The following is an 8,192-nucleotide window of genomic DNA, read 5'->3' as shown; positions in this document are numbered from 1 at the left end:
TTTTTGCTTCAATTTTTGAAATCCATCAAATTCCAAGTGACAAAATAAAAGCCTGCCATAAAAAAAGAGAGGAATTTGCAGATGTAATTGAAATATCATGCCTGAGCAGTCCTAGCTTGGATGATGGCATATTTTGTCTGAGTTCTAAATTGTCCCCAAATCGATTTGCAATGGTCAGGTGTTATCAACGTTTTTGATGCAGGAACCTGTAAGGGTTAGAATAAATAAAAAAAAAATCAGGGGCTATAATTGGGAGAGAGCCAGGAGCATAAGAAAAGCAAGTGAATTTTTTGAAAATGCATAACTTCATTCAATCAAGATGCAAATGGTGATAGGCCTTAACAATGAATAAGAGAATATCAAATATTTAACAGCAACAACATTTCAAATTGTAAAATCATAAGCAACTCTAGGAACATTGTGGGGTTAGAATGAAATAAAGTCAGGAGCCATAACTGGGAGAGGGGAAGAAGAGTGGAGCACAGGAGAAGCAAGTGAAATTTTGACAAAGCACAAAATGCATAGGAAAACATTGATGTTCAATTGTTAACAACGACAACATTCCAACATGTAAAATATAAAAGGGGACACTTTCTTCTCCTTTCTTTTCTAACTACAAATTAACTGACCGTTTCATCAATGTGTCAAGGCAAATAATTACCTCATTCCAAGAGCTTGATGCTAAAGGATCAGATGATGTGGTGCTTTTGTTGGCAGCACCACCTGATTTACTTTCGATTAAAGCAAGGGCAAGGGTGTTTTCAATATTGTCAGTTTCTTCCTCCAAGCGAATAGCAGCCAAAACTGAGAGTAATTTGAGAGACTGGGGAAAACATTAAAAAAGTCAGATTTAAGTGCAATACTGAAATGGGAGATTAGACATCACAATCTTCTCAATTAATCATTCATGAACACACAAGGTAAAGAAGACAAACTCCAAACTGGAGGACACAAATTCTTTACTAGCAAAAGGGAAGTATCTTGACTAACAAAGGGAAGTATGCTCCAATCATCGAGCATAAAAAAGGAGAGGCAACACCAAAACGAAAGGGGAGAGAGGACTAAAACAAAATAAATAGCATCAAAACGAGATAAGACCAAACCAAGACAACACTAAAACACAAAACGAGATAGCACTAAAACACGAAACGAGACAACACTAAAACACAAAACGGACTCCATCCTTCTAGAGGTCAAGGGAGACCCCCAGACGCAATCCCATCACTAATAACCCTCTACGTCACAAGATTCCAAGGCAGTAGCAACAACACAACTATACTCAGCCATACCCACAAAAATTAAGCCTAAACAGATCAGAAAACACACAAAAAAGGGAGCCTGAAGGGGGACAAAACAACTTGACCGTAGAACAAAAATCACGGAAGCCAAATGGTCCAAACTAAGTCCAGATCCGAGGAGAGGGGACTCAGGCGATGGAAAAATTTTCCGGTGGCCGGAAAACCCTCACGGCCGGCGCGTGGTGGAGGATTGTGGCGATGAGTGAGGCTCACACGTCGCCTTGAATAGTGCCGAAATTTGCAGTAAAGGTGGACATTACTCTTGTTTTAATGTCCATTGAAGACGTTGCTAACAAACATTGTTACGAAAGAGAAAGAGAGGATTTCTAATGTGCTGTTATATATTGTCTCAAACTGTCATAGATTAGAGAATACAAAATCATATAAATAGGTATTAGAAGACTACGAATAGGAAACAAGTTTCCATATACCTTACCTTCCTAAATTGCTTAATTTATAGGGATTCTATATATCAAATATGTATTCTATAACAAACATCAATCACTATACACCCATTACACCCTCTATTGGGAAGTAGGGAAGTGGAAAGTAGGTACTATACATTATTTTATTTTGCTACTTACCACATATGAACAGAGGAAGTACAATGCTTTTATCAGAAGTATCTCTATAAAGGAGTGAACTCTCTTCTGTTTATGATTGAATTTTATAAACTTGTGCTATATGAAGTAAATGGGATTTGATAAAGGATTTTTTTTTTCAAACATGCCAGTCATTTAGTAAGAGACTTTTCATTAGGGATAGTTATGCTGTGCATCCGTATGCACCATGCATGGTGCATACGGATGCCAAAACGACGTCGTTTTATTAAAAAACGCGCGTCTCCTCTTTGAAAAAAATCAGGTTCGATTCTCAGCAACAACATTATATTGTTTATTCATTCTGAAATTTTAGTTCATAGATTATGGAATTATAGTTCATTGATTATGGAATTATAGTTCATCGATTCTAGAACTGTAGTTCATCGATTATGAAATTTTAGTTCATAGATTATGGAATTTTAGTTCATTCATTCTGAAATTTTTAGTTCATAGATTAGATTCTGGAATTATAGTTCATCAATTATGGAATTACAGTTCATCGATTGTGGAATTATAGTTCATCAATTATGGAATTTTAGTTCATATGTTGTTGCTGGGAATCGAACCTGATTTTTTTTTTAAAGGGGAGACGCGCGTTTTATTAAAACAACGTCGTTTTTGCATCCGTATGCACCATGCATGGTGCATACGGATGCACAACATAATTTGCCTTTCCTTAGGTCTTCTGTTCTCTGTCCCAAGGGGAATACGGAAGTGCCCTGAACTTCTCTGACTATTCATATAAATTTTCTTTGCACTTGGGTGGTTATTGTATCTTTAGAATTCAAGGGTCATAGTTTATTGGTAGTACTAATTTAAAGTTAATATGGAGTTTGAAGATTTTGTTCTGGTTCATCTAAAATAAGCACAAATAATTCTTTTTGCAGATGCTGTCATTGACCAAGCTAATTGGGACTTGTCTAAAACAAGATATAAGCTCACACGTGATATACATGGACATATTGCTGTAGTCCGTGCATCCAAGCTGGCTGAACTTACAACACTTTATGAGGTATGATCAGAAGCAGACTTTTAGACCAAGTAGTACCAATGGGACAATATGACTAATCATAAATTTGTATTCTGTGCTATAAGATCCAGTGATCGTTGCCTTTGAACATCTTTTGGATATATGAACATATTTCATGATTTAAATTAAAGCCACAAAGAAAGTTGTTTCTTTATTTATTATTCTTTTTTTGGGGGGTTTGGGAGGGGGGTGCGGAATATTGGACTCTCAATATAATTAATTAACATTTGTGGGAGTTTTTGTGCAGACAAAGTTGAATGACGAATTATTTGGACCAGTTGGGTCTGTATTAGCTGGAGTTAGTGATGATCCATGGACACAAATAAGACAACTCCTACTGGATGAGATAGAAGCTGCAGTATCATCTTTTTCTGCAGCACTTTCTGGCTTTGAGATGGATAAAGAAACCAAAGATAATATGCTATCAAAGTTGAAGGATTATGCAAGAGGGGTAGTTGAAACAAAAGCAAAAGAAGAAGCTGGAAGGGTTTTGATCCATATGAAAGATAGGTACTTAATGACTTAATGTTTTGGTTGTAGCAACTTCAAGCCTTATATTTTCTAAAAATATTAAATGTATGAGCATATTGAGAAGTGCTCCAGAATTGTTGGCAGGTTTATAACATCATTTAGGTATGATTCCGATTCAAAGACCCGACTTTGGATATGGAACGAAGACATCGATGCAATTACCAAAACTGCAGACTCATCTGTATGGCTATCTCATTTTTACTCAAAACTAGGCTTCACAGAGCCAAATCTAAAGAGGAATCCATGGGGTTATACCTCTTGTAGTCTAGCCTTCTTGCTTGAATCTCTTCTTCCTCTTGACCTAGCTTGAGCCTCCTTCACCACCTACACTTCCCAAACACACCTTCTATCCTTAGCCTAGAACCTCAAAGACTAAAGAAACTATAAGAGAAAAGAGGCTAGAATGAAGGATGAACAAGCTTACTAGGTTGTTGTCTCTCTTCTTGTTCTTGGCAGACAAAGATATGAGGAAGAGGCAAAGAATGCGATCAGGAAAATGAGATGGAATAAGAGGGTTTATATAGGGTTCAAAACCCTATGATGATTCACAATAATTGGTTGAGGGCAAAGGGGTAATTTCCCAAGCTAAAAGATGATTCTATAAGGGATTTTGGATGTCTTGTGGTCCACCGTGTAACATGAACAATGGGCTAGAAATGTTATCTTTTATTACTTTGGGGTTGAAAGTGAATTTTCCCAAAAGCTACATGAATGAACACTTCTTCAAAATTCCCTTTTGAATTCTCCCGGTCTCACTCAGATAAAATTCTCGATTTAAATCTTGGTACACGAAGTACCCGAAAACATTGGAATTTTTGAATGGGATTCATTTCTTCGGTGTCGAATAAATTTTAAAATGCGACAAAAATTATTTTATTCATACACCGATTGATCGCAAAAATTTTTAATGGAGTGAAAAAGCTACTTTGGAATTTCTTAATACTGGATTTATAAAATGAAATTTTGGGTTGTTACATACAGGCTTATGCCTACCCTTGTAAGGCTTTTTGGTCTAGCGACCGTGCTGGGACGGACCCGGACTTGTGCATACCCTCGTAGGGCTTCTTGGTCTACCGACCATGTTGAGACAGACACGGGCTTATATCGGTGATGGCAAGACCATGATCACTTCTTAAACGCATGATTTTTCCTATTTTTCTTTCTTTTTCAGTTTCAATCTTATTGACAAGGATTTTGAAGCTTTTGAAGGTATATGATTTTTCTCTTAGGAACATGACCCATGTGAAACGAGAGTAATCATCTACTGTTACATGAACATACCTTTTTCCTCATATGCTTTCAACTTGAGTTGGACCAAAAAGATCCATGTGCAGGAGTTCCATAATTCTTGTGGTGTGGATTCCTGATGTTTTCTTATGGGTTTTCCTTGTTAGTTTGTTCTCAAGACACGTTTCACAAGTTTTGTTCTCGTTAATTTCGAGTTGTCGTGGTAATCCTCGATAAGTTCCAAGTTTCATTCCTTTCTTCATGTCATGAAAGTTTATGTGTCTCATTCGTTGGTGCCAAATTTGTGCTTCAATTTCTTTTGAGAGATTACATGTGAATTGATTTGTCCAGACGTAGCATTTGTCTGATGATCTATTGCCTTGCATTACACAGTGTTCATTTTGATCATAGACTTGGCAACTGTTTTTGGAGAATTTCACTTGTAGATTGTCATCACACAGTTGACTAATGCTGATTAGATTTGCTTTGAGTCCTTTTACCAAGAAGACTTGCGTAAGCCTCGGTAATCCGGTCACATTTAGTGTTCCACTTCCAATGATTTGGCCTTTTCCTCCATCTCCAAATGTAACATGTCCTCCTTGTTTTGGTAGTATGTTAACTAGATGTTCTGGTTTCCCAGTCATGTGGCGTGAACATCCACTATCGAAGTACCATATTTCTGTGTTCTTTTCTGTTTTGGAGGTGAGAGCAACTGTTTGGGTTTGATCCTTTTTGACCCATACCTTTCTGATTTGTGATTGTTTCCTCATAAGACGATTTTGTCTAATCCACCAGTGTGCTTTAATATGACCTGGTTTGTGGCAGTAATAGCATCTGACCCTTCGATGTTGGAAACGTTGTTGCAACATCTCTGGATTTTCTGATTGTCTTTCATTAGCATATTCAATCCTTTGTGAGTTTTCCTTCAGAATTTCTCCTTCAAGATCTTTTTCCTTTTCTTGGAGTTTCTTTAGTTCATCTTTTGTTTTCTGATGATCTCGAATTTCTCTTTCCTTTTCAATTTGTAGATCACGGTTCTGTTGCATGAGTTATGTATTGACTCTAATAAGCTCCTGCCATTTTGATTGTAGTAATGTGTATGCCACGAATAATCCTTGAATGTCTTCTTGGGAAGTGTCTTCCTCTTCTTGTCTAATGGTGAATGCAATGAAATTTGTATTTTCATTCTCACTGTCGGAGTCATCACTGAGTGTGGTAACATAGTTTTTATTTTTCCTTTTCAGATAGGTTGCACATTCTGATTGGATGTGTCCGTATCCCTTGCATTCGTAGCACTGTATTCCATCGGTGTTTTGGGAGGATTTTCCCTTTTTCTGATTTTCATATGAGCGGGGTTGTGAGTTTGAGTTGTTTCCATTGTTGTTTGGGAAACTCTTGTTTTTACTTCTGAACTTATTGAATTTTTTAACCACTTTATTAAAATTCTTGGTGAGTAAGGCAATGGTTTCTTCCATGGTTTGTGTGTCGTCATCTGAATTAGTAGTTTGAGTAGTTTGTAATGCGATTCCTTTGTTTGACACATTAGGTTTTCTTTGAAGCATCTCAAGTTCGTATGTTTGCAGGTTTCCCATCAGATCACTGAGCTTGTATGTGTCCAGATTGGTACTTTCTTGTATGACAGTGACTTTCATGAGGAATCTCTCTGGTAGGGATCTGAGTACCTTTTTGACCAATTTTGGTTTGGGAAAAGGTTCTCCTAGATTGTATGCTGCTCTAGCTATGTCAAGAATCTTTGCATTGAACTGTGTGATATTTTCGTTTTCTTCCATTTTCAAAGTTTCGAATTGAGTCTGTATCATATGTAGTTTTGATTGTTTGACAATGGTGTTGCCTTCATGATGATTGCACAGGATTGTCCAGGCTTCTTTGGCTATTTCAGTGTTTGATATCAGCTTAAATGCCTCTTCACTAACTGCTCCATAGATGGAGTTCATGGCTTTAGAGTTGTAGTCAGCTTCTTTGATTTCTTCTTTAGACCATTTTCTTTTAAGATTCTTTTCTCCTTGTTCATCAGTAGGTGGCACCCACCCTTCTTCTACTGACCTCCATACTCTCTCACCTTGGGACATGATATAAACTCTCATTCTTGCCTTCCAATAGGAGTAGTTTGCACTGTTTAATGCTGGGGGTCTGCTGCTTGACAAACCTTCTCTGGGAAAATCCATTGTGTTGTTCCTTTGGGTGTTGTAGGATCCTGCTAGTAGTTTTAGCAACCCGCTCTGATACCAATTGAAAAATTAAGGAGCAACACGCACAGTAGTGTTGAAACGTAAGTTTGTAACACCAGGAAATTGTAACGCAGTTTAGGCGAAATACCCTAATCTGCGAGGCACTTCTCGTATTGAGAATTAGCCTAAATTCACTATGAGCAACTTCAAAAATACAGAGTATAGGAAGATGAAAGCTTTACACAATAGATCTCACAATCTCTCATAATCTATTGAAACCTAACTCTTGTATTACTCCTAAGTGATAGACTCTCTCTCTCTCTCTCAATATATCTATATGCACTCGATCAGATTCCACCGGTAAGATCGCTGCTTCTATTCATCTAAGAGTCTTCTTAAATAGGTGATATTTGATCATAATCCTAGTTGAAGTATGAATCCAAGTTAGACTAGGATTTGAATGATACTTGTAGTTTGACTGGGAGACAATTGAATCTGTATTTTCAATTATCCTTTTTGCCAATAATATTTTTGACAATTTATTTATTCAATAGATGTGATTATGTATATTTGTTCACACAATTATGTATATTTGTTCATACAATTATGTATATTTGTTCATACAGTTATGTACATTTTTATACAATTATGTACATTCTTTTTATACAATTATGTACATCCGAATCAGAAAATTTGTGTGTATTATGTTAAGAGTTTATGTGTATTATGTTAAAAATTTATGTTTATTATGTATTATGTTAGATCATGTGTATTATCGTTTAAAAAGAGTATGTATATTTTGTTATATAATTATGTACATTCATGTATACAATTATGTGTATTCTAGTATAACATTATGTACATTTTTGAACAAGATTTTTTTTTTAAAGAAAAAATAACTATCAATTCACTGGGATGAGAAATTTCAAAAAAAAAAAAAAAATTAAACAACTCGTTTTGCATCTGGGCGCACAGTGCAACGCGCGCCATGGTGTAGGATATAAATTGCCATCAGCCACCATCCACCAATGAAAGAGAAGCTTTGGCACCAAGCTTCTTCTTTTTCATTTTCAAGAGAGGGCTCAGCAAAGAGCTACCGTCACTGCAGCTTCGTCGCAAAGCTCTTCCAGTCTTCATCCCGCAGGGCCGTGACGACTCCTCCGTGCATGGATGGTGGAACAGGATAATACTAAGAAGCTTCTTTGTAGATAACTCTAGTGAAAAGAGGTTCTAAGAGCCCGGGGACGAAGGAGAAGATACGTCTCACGCTGGCGATGGCCGGATATTGAACGTCAAGAAATGGTATGTGTTTATG

General features: G+C 36.7%; 1 long non-coding RNA gene across 1 annotated transcript; it reads left to right on the top strand.

Annotated features, from left to right (window-relative positions):
• The first annotated feature begins 2,651 nt into the window (after positions 1-2,651).
• Positions 2,652-3,249, top strand: LOC109192523. Its single transcript, XR_002056114.1, has 2 exons — positions 2,652-2,912; positions 3,178-3,249. It is a non-coding gene; the product is annotated as an uncharacterized LOC109192523 (long non-coding RNA).
• The last annotated feature ends 4,943 nt before the right edge of the window (positions 3,250-8,192 follow it).

This window comes from Ipomoea nil, unplaced genomic scaffold, assembly GCF_001879475.1.
Source record: "Ipomoea nil cultivar Tokyo-kokei standard unplaced genomic scaffold, Asagao_1.1 scaffold1770, whole genome shotgun sequence".
Lineage (NCBI taxonomy): Eukaryota > Viridiplantae > Streptophyta > Magnoliopsida > Solanales > Convolvulaceae > Ipomoea > Ipomoea nil.
Note: the sequence above shows the minus strand (reverse complement) of the source record. Positions and strands in the feature narration are given on the sequence as shown.